Genomic DNA, 19,891 nt, shown 5'->3' on the forward strand with positions numbered 1-19,891 from the left:
TCTATATTCCTCACATCAATCTACTTCTAAAATATTTTCTTCATTCATGTGTGAGTGCATTTTATCAATGAGTCAGATAAGCAGTGTGACCTACTGACCCCGATTGTGGTCTGTTCAGGATAACTCTGTCCAGATTGACCTGGACATTTACAAGGTCAATTGCCCCTGTATCACACAGTAATTAACCTTATATTCAACCTCAGTAACCTATAGCCTTTGCACTGCATCTTAGTTCCACTCACAATATCTACATTAGCTTATAATAAGTGTATAAATAAAAAAAAATACGAACTTATCAATAATCCCCCTTTCTTTTCACTTGGTAAAATATTTTTAATACCCACAACATCAGTCCTCTTCCCCAGTGTAACATATTTTCATACCCACAAAATCACCCCCCCCCCCACCGGTTAAATGTTTTTAATATCAATGGTGGGCCTTCAAGCATTTAATCCTCATCGACCCCCAGATGTAATGATCTGATCTACCAGAAGTTATACATTTTAAAACAAATTAAATCAAAAATGAATTCTGTTTGAAACTAAATTTATTCTTTATTTATGAGACTGTGGAACCACGAAAGTACAGAATTTTAATCATGGCAAGAGCTCTAGACTAGTCCTTGACATAATAAAAGTTTCCTTAAAAATCAGTTTTATAAGATACTGATAAAAGAACCTGATGAATGTAGCTACAAATGCATTTTCCTCGCATGTGACTGTGATCTACATCTAATTCCTGGCTGCTTTAATTATCATTTTATCATAAATTATTGTAAAGAAATGATCAAAACTGCTTTGATAATAATGTCAGCTAAAATTACACTTCAATGGCTAAATAAATTTCTTTTAGATCATCTAATATCACACAAGTGGTCTAAATTTTGGCAATTATCTCTCTATCAAAAATCAGCAAAATCAAAACTGTTTAAAACATCTTCCTTTTTTTAAAATAACGAGAATGTCCTTCACATAAAAAAAAAGGCAAGGTGCATTATCTTCTCCATTAAAATAGTGTAAATTTATTTCCCATGATAATACACAAGTAGCAGCACACAGTAGCAGCAGTGAACAGAAGTTCTAAACAGACAGGAGATTTATCACTCCCCTAAATCTCAGATAGGCCCCCCTGCTTCCCTGTAAGCCACCAGACATTTCTAATTATGGCTCACAGCTTCAGCAGTGCTCTCTCAACAGAGAGACTGGCTTCTCATTCAGCTTGGAGAGAAGGAGAGAGAGAGGAAAAAAATGTTACTATGGAAACCATCTCTCTCTAGGCAGTGATGTTCCGACCTATATTGATTTTGCTGTTGCATTCCAAGTAGTTTTTGTACTCATGGGGTAGTTTAGTTCCCCCTTCTACCAAATAAAAAATGCAGGCATCATAGAAGGCGCCTATTAATTACCAAAAAGGTCACTAGTCTGTGGTTTTCGTCACTGGCAAATTACAATAAGCTGAGTTGACAAAAATAAAGAATAAAGCTGACCCAGTAATGATTTTTTTTTCTCCCTCAGCTGTGTCACACAAATTGCAAAAGGCATTTTTGCATCATCCCTAACTATATCGGACAGCAGACTGCACACAGTGTTTCTATGACACAGGGAAACCTGTTCTGGTTTCCACAGTAACAAAGGAGGTAACCAATGGATATAGGGCACCATGTACTGGTAAGAAGTTACGACACACATATATATATGAAACATTTCTGTAGAAGTTGAGACATTTTTGTCCTATGAAGTCTCTTGCCTACTGGATCAATAGTTTTCTGTTAATACTCTGTTGTGTGAAAAGCTTTTACATTTACAATCTTCATCGAATGGGCTTATTTTTCCAGTAATTTAATTTTACTGCTGATTAAACTGTTGCTATTTGCAATATATATAAAATGGCAATCAAATAGATTGCTCTATTTCAAAAAAAAAAGAAGAAGACTAAAACATCTGTATTTTGAATGATAAAACAGTTAACCCATTGTATTATGTAATCAAATCATCCGTCAACGGCAAGGAAAATATAGAAAGTTATCACAAAATGAAAGAAATCATGCCCTCTCCAAGATGATTGATATGACCGAAATGAATACTTGTTATCCCTAATCAAATTGGTGGCACTAAATACCAGGGTAGTGATACGTCAAACCAATATTTAGCAAATGTTGAAGGACTTCCTCTGAATCTATTGACCATTCCTCATAATCAGGCATTGTCTGCAAGCTCTTGCCTATACTCATCCTTCCCCTTCTCCATAACATGCTTTCAAGCCCTGTTATTGATCTCTCATGGCTTTTAGTCAATTGGACTGCCAAAGGTAATCAATGTTTATACTGGTCATCATGTTACAGAGAAAATTCAAACTGTTCCTTGTGACAGCGACAATGGCCGGGGTAGGTTCTGAGGAAAAACTTCTAGAATCAGGTGAGTGAATCCTCGAGGGTCTATTTATAGGATAGAGAAGTTATGTGTTACAGAGAGAACTGCAGATAATGAAAAATCCGATATTTAATATCATTAATCTTTTTTGAGTGTGTAGCTGTCATCAGCATTACTGGTGCCTCTAGAACAATTGATTCTGAATTTGATTTTGTGTCAGAAATTAAGACAAAGATGTCAATCTTCGAGGCTCCTGTTTAAACGGACTTTGGACACTAATCCTCTGGAATGACAACCACTCTAAGCCTAATTTTCACCTCTTAAGCATGTTAAGTGCTTACTTAAATAATTAATACACACTATAGTAACAACCTTCTATAATAACATGGCAGACAAGAATATATTTTGTTCCAAATTAAGTTAATAATCAACATGCAACTAATTCAGGGCCACATGCAGTCTTTTCATTGCTAGCATTTTAGCTTTACAGAGTAATCAAGACAGTCATTACCACTACAAACATGAAGCCTATATAAACAATATAGTACTCTGCAAGTTGCTTGATTTTATTTTTAGATAACCAGTCTGAGTAATATTTACACCAGTATTTGAAATGATGAAATAATCTCCTCCTCTGATCATCAATTACTGTATTCTTTTAATGATGGACCATGATTGCCTAATATGAAGAGCAAGAAACTGTATTATCTATTTTTTGGCTATAATTCATGAATATTCCTAAAATATGATTTCCATACAGATTTTATGTATGAAGAATTACTGATGACAATAATAAATGATTGTGCCAAAATAATTCTTGGATTAATTTTACACTTTAATTTTGAATATGCCAAAATGAGTACAAGTAGTGTAGTATGCTTTTAACAAATCAGCACTATACAAATATGAATGAAAGGACTTTTCAATTTTTATGTACATGTATGATACTTTAAGACATCAAAAATTATAATTCTGTCATGTCATACATATGACTTTCAAGATCAAGTTCAAATACTTGAAATTTGATTTTCAATTTCAGCAATAGATGCAATTCCCTCAACCTCAGCAACAGACGGTATAATAGGGTTCCATAGAAATGATCAATGATTATCATTATTTTTGTAGTCTATAATAGAGGCACAAAACATTTCTAAAGATTCTTCAGGACCGAATATTACAGAAATGAAAAATTCTTCAGACACCTTTTAAAAATTCCAAAGCATCTCATTCCTGAGAGAGATTCACCACATCTTGGAATATGCTCTGGTATCCTGCTGAGATATATCTCCCGAACAGAAGCTAAAGATCACATGATAGCATACAATTTGTGTAGACATTACAGACTCCACCTGCTCTCAGTTTATCCACTGTGGAGATGATCCCTAACAAACAGATTCCCCAAACCTTATCTTCCTCCAAAGAAAAAAAAACCTTTACAGTGAAATTTTTTTTTTAAAAAAATTGAATGTGTTTAATTCTAGGGTTAGATGTTATACACATTTACTGGGCTTCAAATTAATACTTCCAATAATCTTCTTACATGCACAAATTTTGTAGGACTTTTATGTCTACATGTTTCATCTGATTTAATATTTAATTCTCAGAAGCAATCAGCTTTTTTTTTAATATCTTTATCCAAGTATGGGATGCATTTTTACAAATTGCCAAAGCCAATTGAAGAAGGGAGGAGACATACTGCTAGGTTCAGCTCGAATTTCTCTCAGAATTTTTCAGTGATTTTTTTTTCCTGCACAGTGCCAACCAATTTACTATATGGCCTTGACTTCTAATTTCATCTTCAGTTAAACTTTTAGGTCCCTGAAGTGCACCATGACTGCTTTCTTAAAACACTAGGTACCTTTCCAAAATTCAGAGTCATGCACTTACAAATTTATATGCACTGATATACCCCTTCTAGTATTAGAAATGCTTAAAAATATTAAATTTTACTTGGGAAAAAAAGAAAATATTTATATATTAAATATATTATTTTGATAATGTGTACACAAAATAACTGATGAGTTCTCTCCAGTTTGTAAATCAAACAATTTCAAATGGAGAGTATGTACATGTATTTATAATTATTTAAAACATTTAAAAAAAAAAAAAAAAAAGTATTTTTTTATTAGCTGAGTTGAAGAATATTTTTTTTTTAGAATCTTTTTTTTATTCTTTCAGGATGAAGTCTGACACTTGATATGGACATGACCAATCACCTTCCCATCATCAGTTCTCCATAAAAAGGTGTGGTATAATGTTATACATAAATAAAAGCTTTTGTTTAAAAAAAAATTCACACAGTAAAAGTACTTGACCAAATATCTTTAATATGGTCAACATTCCAAACCAGCATAATAAAAAAAATTATAAAAATCTTATTTCCCACCACAGGAGTCAGATAAACTTGTACTGTTTATTCAGTGCCACACTCCCTCCCTGTCAATGCTTGTTTAATGCCACAGTCCCCCACAGCAGGGTAGCCCATACCCAACAGGAAGTCTGTCACCTACTGTGTACACACAAAGCTACACCCTCCAAGGAAGTGTCTCTGACCTTTGTGTACTCATCAGCAATCAACACACATGGTAGACATATACTTCTACCACATGTAAAGACTAATGGAGGAAGACCCAAAATCCCAGCAGGAGTGAGAGAATGTGTTCTTACCAGGACAGACTCTTCTCATAAACACTGTATGAAGATCCCCCCCCCCCCCACTCTGAGCTGACAAGAAAAACACCTGAGTGATTGTGTATACACAAATTCCTTTTTACACCTTGCTGGAGTAAAAATAACATTGTTGATGGTGATGGGGGGTCTGCATACACAGCTATTAACCCCAGGAAAAAAGAGAATTCAAATCCTTAATATATTTTTCAATTGATATACAATGTCATAAATTATCAAATATAAATAAGAATGCAGTGCCCTATGCTAATATAAACCTTCAATATATTATTTTTTAATATTAAAAATATTTTCAATGAAAAATTAAGCAAATATTTTTATCCTTCCTTTTTTTAAAATTAAAAATAATTGAATCTAGCAAGCAAATAATCATATATGTGTACATGGAATTATGTTGAATGTTCATTTCTTACCAACTATAATTTCCAAGAATTCCAGCAAATTCCTAAGAAAATTTTATTGAATTCACATACGTATAACTTTATTTTTACAAATATCACTATTAAGGATAAATAATAAAAATTTTAGAAATTGTTAACTTTAATATTGATTAAAGAAAATTTTTAAATAATAAAACAATAATTAAAAAAATCAAAAATTCTAAATTGTTTGCTTTATTATAAATTTTCTTTTTTCACATACATCATGAATACTTCATTTCATACATGATCAAATTCATTGAGATTTTGCAATGCCAGCTGAAACATCAATGATCAGACCTATTCTTTAAAAAAAAAAAAACTAGAAGATATATAAAACTCAGATTAATAAATTTACATATTCAACTGCAGGGAATGTAATTTTTTGCTTTTCATTGCCAGCTCATCAAGATATGCCAAAACTCCTTGAAAACTGCTGTTCAACCACAGGCACCCACACAGATTTCACATTTCTTCAAGAAACTGCATCAAAGCGGAGCTTATCATCTTGGATTTACCGCCTTTTTGCAATCCAGCTGAGAGCTTCATTAGAGATTTCAGGAAACAGATTAATGTTGCCCCTACCCATGTGAGAAAGTGGCATATCCTTTGTTGTAAGAACAAGATACCTACATCCTGTCAGAAGACCAAGCCAAATCTTGTTTAAAAGGGGGCTCAGCATATCGAGCAATCTGATTGGCCAAGAAGAAACCAGTTGCATTATGTGGTAGCAGTCAAATGGGCAACTGATCTCATGTGTTATCCCAGAAGAACTTGAAGTTAGCGTTGGTTGGCATTAGTGCCAAGTTTTCTGGCGGTCACAAGGGTTAGACCACATTCTCTGCCAAAATCTATATAGAGGCATTCATTCGGGGCTCAGATTCTTTTTTTGCCCTGACTGGCAGCCATTGACAAAACTGATGGACTTACAATCGACAAGGTTTCTGATGCTGAGGACACGCAAGCAACGACTATGATCTCGGTCCATACTTCTTTGCTATCCCATATGTAGAACCTGAACAGTTATGGAATGTAAAGAAGTATGTATCCTGCTCATGGATGATCAGCCCACTTTCATCTGCTGTTGTCCACCATGGATTCTTTAAATGTCTGTTTTCTTCTGAAAGGATTTTTCATTTTTGTTCAAATTTTTGGTTTTTCATTTTCTTTTGGACTTATTTCTAATGTTCTCTCCTAGTTATGTTAATCTTGTCTGTATTAATCAGGTAAGTGTGTGTGTGAACCATTTTAAATGTAACTTAACATCTGCCAAAGTTTAAATGCTTTTAATTTAATTTTTTCAACAATTTAAAATTCTTATTAAAAGCATTAGTCTTTTGAAAACTGTAAAATTTCTGTGCGTCTGAGATTGTAGGAAGCCATTATTAAGCAGGAGTTATTGGGCCACGTTTCCTGCAAATGATGTAAAACATATGTTTCATGTCTGTAACATTTCTCAAGGAGTACTCCTGTTTGATAAGGGTAACATGTGTAGGGGTTCCCCCTTGGAATGATGATAAAAATGGTCATTAACCTTTCATCAGAGGTCAGGAGAGAAAGAACTAAATTTAGTTCACCATTAATCCTACTTTTTCTTTGTATTAACTTTTAACTCAAATCACTTGAATTTTTTTTATGAATCTGTTTTAAAATGGTTTCATATCAATGCATCTGAATTTATTTTGCAATGAGAGTTGTTGCTTTTTTTATGTGATGTAAAGTCATACTTAAAAGCTTAAGACTTTATACAATTGGATTTGGAGATTGGGAGTAAAAATTTAACAGCAGGAGCCCCATCAGATGTGAGCTTTGAGTGCAGGCAGTGAGATCATGTTCCCCTATCTATAGATAGCACCAATGGCTTCTGAATCAGATCTCTCATGGCTCTGGAATGTTTGCTACTGCTTGTCAGCAGGGTGGCAGGCAATTATGCAAAATCTACTTCTCAAATTCAAGATGGCCGTCTTTGATTTTTATCTGGTAGGCAACTGCGTGCTTTTTGCCAGCTTTGACTTTGAACAGTGACTTTGAAGCTTGGTGTAGGAATAGTCTAGACACTGACTTCTGCAAACTCTTCTAAACTTCCTACATTACTAAATTTAAAAATAGAGCTAATCATGTTTTATAAAATCATTAAAGCTTACATATTCCTGTGTTTAATTCATTTAACTAATTACTATCTTATGGCATCATTTGCTCTGGTACAGTGAATATACAACGAGCAAATGTGTTCTTGTTTGTGCTTTCTATGTATGTTAAACATCATTATGGCCTGAGCACTTAAATCAAAAACATCTGCCAAATTTTGACATTTACTTGAAAGCTCTTTCGTGTTTCTTCTCACAAATCTTGCATCTCAAACTCATCAGCAAATATTTTGCTTTATAATGGAAGTTCTTTTTAATTTACTCTAATTACTAACTATACTAGACATGCCCAAGATATACACACAAGCAATCAATTCTGCAGAACATAGGTCTGTACATGCCAAGTTCCAAATTATTTGGTTGCAGATGCTTTTGCTGCTAGTTGGGTTCAATACATCTAATATTTTTTTGTAAATTTTCTGTGAAAACTTATGTAACCAGATAACCAAACACCATATGTTGCAGTCAAACCAGTATGCAAGCAGGAGCTAAGAAGGAGCCAGCAAATTCAACAGAGCCAATATCATACGATTGACCGTCTTTAGAAACTGGAATTTAAAAAGTGGATATCAGAAGATATTGCATTTTCAGGAATATCTGCCTGGTGGTCTCCTATTACCCTGACGTTTTGCAGAGATCAAAGGGACAAAATAATAAAATCTAAAACACCAGCACTGTCATATATTACACAACATTTTGACTTTATCCATAATAATAATAAATATTTCAAGATCTAGCAAAGCTTGAGCACAGATGTAAATCTTTGACATTCAGTGGTATAAATTGGAAATTCTCAAAGTCTATTATCAGTGTCCCACCAAAGAAAAACAACCATGACAAAAATATATCAAATATTATTTAAAACAATATAAGAAGAAAACTTTCAATCAGAAAAAAAGATGATTGACCACTGCCTTTGACCGCATCAAAGAGACATTCATATTTCATTCACAATTATGAGGTTTAGATCAAAAGATTATGAAAATCATTAATACTACAACTGCTTTGGTAATGGATGATGATGAGAATACAACTGTTGCAAAGCTTCAAGACTTCCTGATAAAAAATAAGTGAATTACTATGCACATACACATCTTCCAAAATCACTCTTTGAAATTCAATAAACTAACTCTAATTTCGAAGAAGTAAAATCCCCGTTGTAATTTGGTTTTATTGCCAAGGTCAGAGATGAATGTATAAAATGCCCTCAAGTTTCATCTAGAATTTTCCAATGTCTGTTTCCACAACTGTTTTTTGCACACTCTACCAGCAGACCCAGGAAACAGACAGACATAGAAGATCAAAGGAGGGAGTCAATTCTTCGACTCTATTTTTATCCATCTGAACCACCTATAAATTATAAGGCTCTAAATTGTGTGATTATTGTCTTCTTTTACTTGTCAGACACAGTTGTTGGTAAATATATACACAACCATTCTCATTAACCAGTTGCATAAAATAGCAGTCAAAACTGAGGTTTTAATTATAAAGAATAAGAGATTTTTTGTTATTTTAGATCTAACCTAAATAAAAAAAAAGCTTTTTCTTTCCCCATCTTTTTTTTTATTTTTGGCAGTAAACCCGATTTTTGCTTAAAATAAATAACTTTTATTTTTATCTGAACTTGTGTGAGGTAAGGATGTCTAAACACAACAGCTGATAGAAATGAACTGCCTGCTGTAAACTTAGTAACAGGCCTCTTCTCCCAACGACCAATTGTTGATTCAATTCAAAGTGTATTTCCTTAAAATACTTCAGTTAATTTAACTTTAAAAATAAGGAGAACACCGTAAAGCAGAGCATATCCCCTCACAAAAGAGCATATTGATCTTTAAATACATATGAATAATATGTTATATATATTATTTTTTCTGATGTGATGTAATGTTTAAATTGCACTTTAAAAATGTTGTGATGCCTTCCTGGGCCCTTGATTGGTGAAGTCAATAAAATATCTTGTGTCTTGTATAACTTCTGTTACACTTTTACTCACCCACACAGACATAAGCACGTACTATATATCCCCTCCAAATTCCTTGCAAGGGGATAATAAACTTGTTTCAAGAGTTATCTTTCCTTAATTATGCAGGAAAAAAAAACTGTTGCAACATATAGTGCACAAGAGTGTCTGATATGTGAAATATGTGACAATTGATTCAATCCATAATTTGTGAACATTCGCCAACTATTTAAAACAAAAGCCATCTTGTTTTAAAAAAAACTCCTTTACCCTTGAAATGTTTATCAGAGTACAAATAAGTCAACACCTCGCTGCTTTCTCTTTGCAATATTCTTATATTATACAAAATACTAGGAGGAAAATTTTAAGAAAAGGAAAGCAGAAAACAAATTATTTATTAGTTAATTAATTAGATTCTGTGTTAACGAAAGTTAAATCTGAGAATATTAACCAATACTATTTTTATTTGATATGGAACATGTATACTGGTATATACTCTCTGCAGTTTCGTTCACGTGTTGGAGCACAAAAAATATACACTATATCTTGAAGAATATGTGACATATGTGAAAACTATTTCTTTTGCAATTCACATACACATCTGCACCTACAACATCAGGATCAGCAGAGTTCATCAAGGGAGGCAACAAAATCATCCACATACCAAGAAAAAAATATTCCAACATCTTTGGATGGAAGTCAGCGAAATGACAATTTTTTTTTGTTACTGAGCTTGCTCTGTTGACTGCTTCTAATGATGATTAACTCATAAAGCAATAGACTAATTTGTTCCACCTCTACAAAATTAATTACCTCTACCAGTTACAATGCATAAAAATGTTTATTATACCAAGTTCTTTGTTTTATTCAATGATTAGCTTGTTACAGGTAAGTGATAGTTGAACACCATCAATATAGGGTAACTCATGGCATCACCAGGTGAAGAATTAATTTTTTTTTCTCTTTTCCTTCAAAGATCATGCACTGGTGAATTTTTTAACATCTGTACTTTTCAAATATTATGAATGCTTGATTTCAAAGATCTGTGGTGAAAATAGTGTGGTGTGTACAGGTCAAATAAAATTTCACTCAGGTTCTCCTAAATATATAATGTTTGCAGAAAAAATAAGATTAAGTTTAACTTTTTATTCTTTTGAAATATCATGAGAATCTTGGTAGAGTATTTATTTGATAGGAAAAAAAAACCCCACAAACAAACAAAAATCTAGAGGTACTGTTAGCTTTGAGCTCACAATATAACATCAAAGTCCTTCTTTTGCTATTGGAAACCCTAATATTTGTCTGATCAAAACAAAAAATTGAAGGAACAAAATGGCATTATGTAGTACAAATTCTGTGAAACTCTCATTAAATTTTATTCAGTGGTATAGCATGAGTTGTGGATAATTTAGGGATAAGTACCTTCAATACTTTTGAGAGAAAAGCATGCATGTTATGCTATTGGAAACTCCCAATATCTGTCTGATCAAAACATAGTATAGGAGGTGCACAGTGGTACTATGCAATAAAGATTCTTGGAATTAGTCTCATTAAATTTTATCTAGGGGTATAGGAGGAATTGTGGATAAGAGATGGGTACCCTAAAGTTTTACAGGCATATGGACAGATATCCCCATCACTATATACCCCCTGCTTTTCAAGAGGGGGTATAAAAAAGGAGGCATTACCATTAAGATTTCACTGCATCAATTTTAAAAAACAGCAAAACCTGAGTACATATGTACCTATATCTGACTTCATCCCTACAACAAATTCATCCTTATTAGCTTTTCTTTAATTAAATTTCAGTAATCAAAACAATATTAGAACACTACTGTAAAACACACAGGAGTCTGGAATATAATTAAGCTTTCAAACAAAATTTTTAAAGAAAATTCATGGGATTAAAAAAACAACAAGTTTTAATTTTTTTCCTGCTAATTATTCATAACAACTTTGAATTTACCAGTAAATTTACAAAGAAAATTATAATCATCAAAAGGACTATGATTTTAATTTTTGGAAAAAAATTACAACTGAAAAATGAAAAAATGATAAGTAGAAGAACAAGGCTTAATTGACCTGGCCTTTTTGGTATAGGGTCCCATCTCATTTCCAATGGGAATTTTAAAATTGAAAAGGTAGCAAGATGGAGAAATGGATGACACGTTTTACTCTAAAATAAAGACAGTTAGACTGTAGGCTTACTTTATAAACTCTTATAATCTGAAAATCAAGATTTCTGCTCAAGAATCAAGAAACACTTTTAAAAAAAATTCAATCTGATTATCATTTAGAAATTTCACCTTAATTTTGGAGAAAATGAAATTGTCAATTTTCAGTTCAGAGGGGGTCCTTTATTAGGCCTACAATTAGTGAATATTTAGCCCTGAGAGACATTGTAAAAAAAACTAAAATGAGAGTTTTTTTAACAGTGTATTTCTTTTCAACAAATCCTAACCCAAATCTGTAATGAAAGGCCATATTTAACTATTATTTTTCAAAGCTAAACTCATGCAGACTTTGGCTGAACTGAAAAAAAAATTGAAGTTTGAAATTCAGCTGCATAAATTAGCTCCAAGATAATTCCATCATAAAGCCTCAAGATTAAAAGAACCAATTCTGTATTAAATCTGTCTGACAAGATGTATGCATCCACAACATCAATTAAAAAAGTGCTTCACAAAAAAGTAGTCCTGTCTTTTACCGAGTCTGTAAAACCCACTGAACAATTACCTACAACTAATGGATTAACTGAGGTTTAGCAGAGCATATGGTTTACTTTATCTCATAGCCTTAGGAATGCCAGGAACTGCTGCCGAACCATATGTACTGCAGGGATTAACATAAAACCATCCAGTGGGGCCAAAAAGGGGAAAAGAGGAACAAGGTACAATCAAGGACAGATAGCTCTCCTCTAAAACTGTGCTCCCACTGGAATTTGAAATCAAATGTCTAATCAAAGGGCTCTTTGCTCTTTACATAGAAAGCATGATGGCTTTACATATTTCTTGAGCTCTGTTTAAATTTAGATTCCCAATCTCTTCTGGTTTCAAGTAGCAGTGTCTGCCAAGTTTGATTTATCTTGTCTTGAGGCCCAAAGACGGGAAAACCCAAATCTCAGATAGGAAATGTTGCAAGCAATCATTATCTGAATTTATCAAAAACAGCTATGACCTGACAGTGATAAGATTCAGAGATATTCCCCCATTCCTCACATTATGTAGGGGAGGGACACACAACACAGAGTCTGCCTCCCCTAGGGGGTCCCTATCTTCTGACTGGGAGACACGTGGAGTAAGTGTTGCAGATTATCTATGTACACTGTTGATGTTCCATCTGCCAATGGCTGCGCATGACCAAATATGCTGACAGCTTTCCCATGGCCCGGCCTGCCTTATAAGTTATCCACACAAGTAGAAAGGGCAATCCTTAAGAAACTCAAAACTGCCAATCTCAAAGAATTTTCTAAGTAGTTTAATCTAATAGTCAATTATCTAGAAGATGCAACAGATATGAATATTTATAAAGCAAAACGTAATCATACATGTATCATATAAATTTCCCCAAAACACTTGTGTCTGGCTATCTACCATAGAAACATTATATCCCTGAGCAAGTCTAAGAAAATCTAGAAGTTGCTTTTCCAGTGAGCGAAGTTATTCATTTTATATACTAAGTAGAAGTTGCAGTAAAAGGACACGACGTTTGTGAGCAGGTATACTGACATTTTTACAAATAATGCCCTCCTCCTCTTGGTAAAAGTATCAGGGTTACACAGACATTGACCTCTGACCTTAGGCAGGTAATGGAGAAAGAGAGGCACATCTCAAGGGGGGTACCATAGGAAAACCAACATTCCGTTCTGATCAACAATGAAACTAAGCACAGACAGTGTACATCTTTAGGCATACACAAACTGTGAGAGCATTTCAACACTGGGCTGGTGTATAAATTCCCTTCTCTCACATACACCAATGGCACATGGCTGGCTTTGCCAAATATATCTCCTTATACCTGCACTCAGGTAGGACAATCACATGGCTTCTGGTGTTCCTCGTGCTCAGTCCTCAGTTGATGGCCATAGCTTCGGGATTAAATCACAGTTATAAAGGACTTGCACTATGTTCCAGATATCATTTTGTCTTAACAATATCACTTATATCTTTATGTTTCATATCGATGTGGATATTATTGAGTTATAGCTGAAAATGTAAGTCAATTTGCTGATTTTCTAGTTTGCTGTGTGCATTGATTGATTTTTATTTATGTCTACATTTTTTACTGAAAATAAATAAAACCTTTTTTTTTCAAATAAAAATCTGCATGAAATATTTATAATGATAAATTCATTCCCAAATATCAGATAAAAATTCTTCAAAATTCATATAAATTTTGAACAAATTTATGTAAAATTTGAATCACAGAATTCATATCAATTTTGAACCCCTGCATGCACTTTGATTGTTGTATTAAGTACGTAAGATTACTACCAAAAAAAAAATGTTTGTTTTTTCTTTCTTAATTGTTGCATCTTACAACTGGTTGAAGGGCACCATATTGAATGTTTTGCTCCTGATTGCAGTGTTATCTCCCCTTGTATCATAATATTAAGTCTTCCCTATTTCCCATTTACCCCCCAAACCAGCTACTGCAATAAACGAAGCAGCTGAGACGTTAGTTGCTATTCTGTAGTTGGTTGAGATTGGGCCAAATACGTTCAGCCAGTTAAATTTGGTCCCCTTCAACCAGCTGTAGTTGGCACTGTTACCGACCAATCGCAATGTCAGCATGGTCATGCCTTCCAATTTTTTTTTTTTACTTTCATTTTTGATTTGAATAGCTGTTTTAATTTTTGCTTTGTCAGCTGACTGCTAGATTTTAGGTGTATTCATGTAAAATACCAGTGATGGTAGGGGGTTGTTTACGTTGTGCTTTGCATGTTATGTTTCCAGTGCATTTGACGTAAAAATGTTACTAAATATAGAATTTTTGTGAATATCAAATATGTCTATAGCTTTAGGAGAAATATTGGTATCATCCAACCCCCAAAGAATCTGCTTATTTGAGCACCAATGATGTTTCAGCAGGAACACCTTTCTTTAAACATTTTACCTTAGTCAATTGTACTGGTTAACAGAGTGTGGAAAAAAGTACAGCTTCATATAATTTACAATCTTAAGGTGTCAAATGCAGCAATACAGGTTCCATAGAATTCCCTGGTGTCACTTGTATTTAATGTTGCAAATTACAGTCATTCTCATTACATATCAATAATTGTGAACAATTCATTTGTGCATGCTTATTTGTATAATTATCATGACACCACCATAAATGTCTATATTATTCCGAGGGTCAGGTGTCAATACTGTTTTATTCTTCTTCCTGTTTTTTTTCGGGACTTAAAAATGGAAGTTGAGGGGTATATTCCACGAAAATATCCATGTATCAAAAGTAAAACATGACTATTATAGCACAATGTAACATGACATTCTGCATAAAACAGATCTCCTTACTTTTAATCATAAGAATTGGAAAGCTGATAAAATGAATAATAATGCTGATATTTATTCTGGAAGAAAGTTTGGCAATAAAAATGTGACTTGAGGACATCTTTAATGCATGTGCAAAAATTGTACACAACTGAATATAATTCATCCCATGCATACTGATTTATGGAATTACATGCCAACAATCTTCTTTGAAAAGCTTCTTAATAAAACACTATGTAAAAAGGGGATGCTAATAAGTTTTTTATCCTTCTTTATTTCAGATTTATTCTCCAGAAGTTCCAGCAAATGCAGCAGTACATAATTTCTTAGTTACACTTTGAATATTTCCTGCAATCCAAAGGACCCATATTTCTGATAATACAAGTGTATAGAACAATTCCATAAGCTAACCTCTTACACCATAATGTTCCATTTAAACCTTCTTAATGTTCATGGGTCATTTTCACCCCCACCCCCCCCCCCCAATTTCTTTTTAGCACCTTTTCAATATCCTTTTCCTTAAAACATCCCTGTCCTAATTAACCACAGACAAAAGGGCCATTAGCCTTCCAATGAAATGTTTCAGTATGTTACCAGTTGACATTCCAAACATGATTACTTTTCTGTACCCTCCACTACATGGCAGGATAATGCCTTACAGCTGGGGGACAACATGCTTTTCTACCTACATCTGCCATACTGCCCTGCCCCTGCTAGCACCTGGGAGGATGACAGCTGGATACCAGAGTGCAGGAATGCTAAACAATCATTCAAGGGGGGCTTAAATCAGGCCAGATTGAAGATAATATCTGGTTTACATAGTTTCCCTTTCTTGTGGTTTGCAAAAGAACAAGAGCAAAGTTTCTTTTGCTTTCTCTTTTAAACAAATGTTTAATAATCCTTATTTTATTTTTAAAGGTTTCATTATCACCAAAACTTGTTCTAAAACTAATTCCAAAGTTGATATTTACCAGGGATGTTAATTTTGCATTTTTACATAAATTACTTTTTATTGAAATATTTTTTTGTATCACAAATGTCAATTTACATTCAAATTGTCAAATAATTATGCAAAACTTAGTGTATACAATTAAATCCTTCTAATCTCTGCTTACATTTTTGAAAACATCTTCTGAAAAGAGGAACTATTTGTCTGGCCTTTGGAAGGCCTCTTTCTCTCTTCTTGTCTCTCATCACATAAACAAAAGCTAGGAATCCCTGCACTACATATTCTTTCGAAGACTCATGCAACATAAGACATTGTGTTTTACTGAATTCCAGACAAATCTCTAGTGTTACATCAATGTTAGGCACACAGAACAGACATCTTAAATCAACCTGGAGAAATAGGGCTAGGAAGAGCAATTTGAAAAAAAAATACATGATCGTCTACGTGGCGACATATTTTTACATTGTCTATTGTATATTGCTTTCCATTTGCTAATCAAGGAATGCACTTACGCTATGCAAACAAACAATAATAACACTGCAATGTGGCTGATATAGAAATACCAATTACATTTATAAATCTAGATTTCTGTAAATTTATTAGTGGTTATCTTTACCAGCAGTTGATTATTTAAATTGTTGAAGATCTTCTTAAAAAAAATTCCATCATAAATAACAGTAATCGCTGGAGCTGTCATCGCTTACATCCCGGATCTCAATGTCACCTTGTTACATAACACTGCACTGTTACAGAAGCTGAGATAACACAGAGAATACTGAAAGTAAGGGGGGTGAAATCAGAAAGGGGGGAATGGGATGGCTAGAGGGGGGAAATTTACGAAGTTACAGATGTATGTAGGTGTTTCATTCCCTATACCAGTAAATTAGTAAATAAATGTATGAATTTTTGTAATTTTCGATGGCTGATCAAATAGCACTTTTTCCACTTATATCACAAAAATCTTGATTTAGTACAGCTCATATAACACATACCTTTCTAAATCTTAACAATCAACAAGAAATGCATACTTGTGCAGCATTGCAAAACTCACGGAATCAAAGAACATTATTATATTACATGTTTACACTTCAAATCAAAGAAACAACAAATACTGTAAGTCCTTAAATCATAGACATGTTAAATATAATACAACAATTTAACACCCTACTGAAGACATAAAATGAGTACCAGCAGGCATGATCATACAACTCATAACAGTTTAACACCTCCCTTGATCCACCAGCAAAGATCATTAAAGCAACATGATCCCCCAACATCTGTGAGGAATAAAAAAGGAGATGCATCCTCCCACCACATGGGAAAACAAGGCTGTGTGTACACAGCTTCCAGAGATAATGCTCATTAGTGTGCCAGCTCAGTGACCCCTGAATGAGGACACCAAAGGGGAATTTTGTGTTATATATATTTTTTTCATGGGATTTGCGTAAGATGGTTAGCTACATGCAATCTGCAATAAAATATACTGTCACAACACGAAATGCTTTCGTCATTTCGAGATGATAGGAAGACATCATCTTTGGACATCAGCCAGATGGTAGCATGCAAGAAAAACACATAAAAATGTACTTGAAAACCTACACATACTTCAAACCATGAAAAAAAAAATTTAAATTACTAAATTTTGAAAATAAAGAAGTTTTAGGTATTCTCTACATTAACTTTTTTTTTTTTTTATAAAGTTCAAATTTCATGATGGAAAACACTTTTTCGGAAAATAGCTCTTCAGAGCTAATGTTTTTTGTTGATTTACCTGACTTTAAATAAATATTATCTTATCTATCTTATCTTACTTTTATGGATCTATTAGAATTTGAAATTTACTCTTCAAAATTCTTAACCAAATTTCTGTTGAAATATCAAAACCTACAACTTTTATTGATGAAATATAAGGCCAACATTTTTTTATTTTCTGTTTTATGGGAATTTTTTTCAAAAATTTGAGTCGGGGGGTCGAAATAAAAATAAAAATAAAAGCTCAAAATTTAAGCAATCGGTAAGAAAAATAAAAATAAAATGAAAAAATGCAATAAAAATTTTTATTTTTAATAAAGGATTGAATTTTTTTCTAGGACCTTAATTTGTTAGGGAAAAAAGTGTTATTTGAAAAACTTATGTATACAAAACACAAAATTGGTACTGTTAATGTACCAATGAACTATTTTAAATTTAACTTTCTCTTAGATATGAATATCTGGGGCATGCGGGGGGTCCATTTCTAGTATTAACAGCTTGCAGTTTCTGACATTAATGCAAATCAAACATACAAATTTATAGTCTTCTCTCAGTTGTCAAATATCAGTGTCACCACAGTAAAGCTTATAGGACTTATGTCACACCCCTCATAAAGTTTTCAGAATCTTTTAGCTTTCAGTATTCAGCAAATTACAAGATTTGAGGATTTTGGACTAGCTCTTGCAAAGTTATGGCAAATATACAGTGAGACATTCAGTGGATCAGATAAAATAAATTAATTCACAGAAGTGCATGTGAGACATGATAAAAAGAAAAGTTGTATAATATTTTTTTCAACGCAATTCAAATTAATATATATGTAGGTGGAAAAAAGTACCCCAATCTCTCTATTGAAATCATATTCAAACTTCCTCAATCTGTTGTATATTTGATCTCTTTTTATCCTTATATTTTTCTTTCTGAGCATGCTAAATTTCAACATAATTGTAGAAAATATGTACATCTTTCCCATAGTTTACACATGTAAAATACACATGACAATATACCGGTAATTCTGTTTACTGCAGAATTTAAAAAATTGAATCGTTGAAACTGGTTCTAATCCACAACTTTTGAATGAAAAAAAAGAAACCAGGTCTTGAATTTAAATAATATTTGTAAGGGCGTATCATTTACAACAATACTTTTCCCTAGTGGTAAAAAAAGTTTTTTTACTAAACAAGAGATACTACATCAGCTGTTATTAATAGCTGATGCACATTAATTTGTTACATAGCACGCAAAATTCCATAAAATGATAAAAAAGGAAATAATGTCCTGTATCAATCAAGCACATATTTTCCTAGGTTATTTTGAATTCCAATATTTGTCATAAAACGAGTGAAAGTTGTGACTCGAATTTCCTCAGTCAAGCCACTTTCTACCAGTTCTAAAGTGTTCTGTTCTGTCGTTAATTGTAAAAGAAAACATTATTGTCTTAAAATTAAGTTTAAAAAAATCTTCAAGACCTATTTCAATGTATTGAAGCAATTGTCAGAGATAATACGTACTCAAAAACTTTCAAAACAAGCGGTTGACAGAACCTCAATTTCTACGTGGCCCTCTGCATGACATTTGATCAAGATTGCTGCTTCGTCTATTTCATTCAATCTTTCATTAAAAAGTTAATCTGAAATTTATACTTTTTTTTCTAATATATGACACTGACATGTCACTTTTTGAAACGACTATTTAAAAATATATTCTGACATTTTGGAGCTATGCTGTGCACCATTCACACTTCGAATACTGTGATTGGATGAATATATTTACTTCAGCCAATGACAAATCGCATTTTGAAAGGCTTGTGAAAAGTTTATTTATATTTCTTTTATTTTTTCAGTGACTATAAATAAACTATCGGCGGGAGAAATAAAAATAAAACTTGAATTAGGGACTTTTATTTTTATTTCATTTTAGCCCAAATTAGGGTCGGCGCTCCCGTAAAACAGGATATAAAAAAATGTTGGCCTAACTACTTCATACATCTATATCTCATTTGATGTAAAAAGTAATTTTAGTGCATGTTCATGAAAATTTTACCACTTGAATAGTAATACTATAGAAATGTAAAAGGTTCATTAAATTTCATCTCTGCCATAATAAACATTCTCC

The 19,891-nt window shown here is 33.0% G+C and overlaps 1 protein-coding gene and 1 long non-coding RNA gene across 3 annotated transcripts in view; one reads left to right on the forward strand and one right to left on the reverse strand.

Annotated features, from left to right (window-relative positions):
- LOC133184269 (E3 ubiquitin-protein ligase MIB1-like) overlaps positions 1 to 19,891 on the reverse strand; it is a 43,574-nt gene that overhangs the window by 6,881 nt on the left and 16,802 nt on the right. The gene's annotated exons all lie outside the window — the stretch shown is intronic.
- On the forward strand, positions 1,594 to 8,391 carry LOC133184270 (uncharacterized). 2 transcript variants are annotated; one of them, XR_009720804.1, is made up of 4 exons: positions 1,594 to 1,667; positions 4,548 to 4,613; positions 5,879 to 6,702; positions 8,089 to 8,391. It is a non-coding gene; the product is annotated as an uncharacterized LOC133184270 (long non-coding RNA). The 2 variants fall into 2 exon arrangements; XR_009720803.1 differs by lacking the exon at positions 8,089 to 8,391 and having other exon boundaries at positions 5,879 to 7,610.

Source organism: Saccostrea echinata, unplaced genomic scaffold (assembly GCF_033153115.1).
Source record: "Saccostrea echinata isolate AGI-Se365-2 ecotype Australia unplaced genomic scaffold, CSIRO_AGI_Sech_v1 ptg000010l, whole genome shotgun sequence".
In the NCBI taxonomy this organism is placed as follows: domain Eukaryota; kingdom Metazoa; phylum Mollusca; class Bivalvia; order Ostreida; family Ostreidae; genus Saccostrea; species Saccostrea echinata.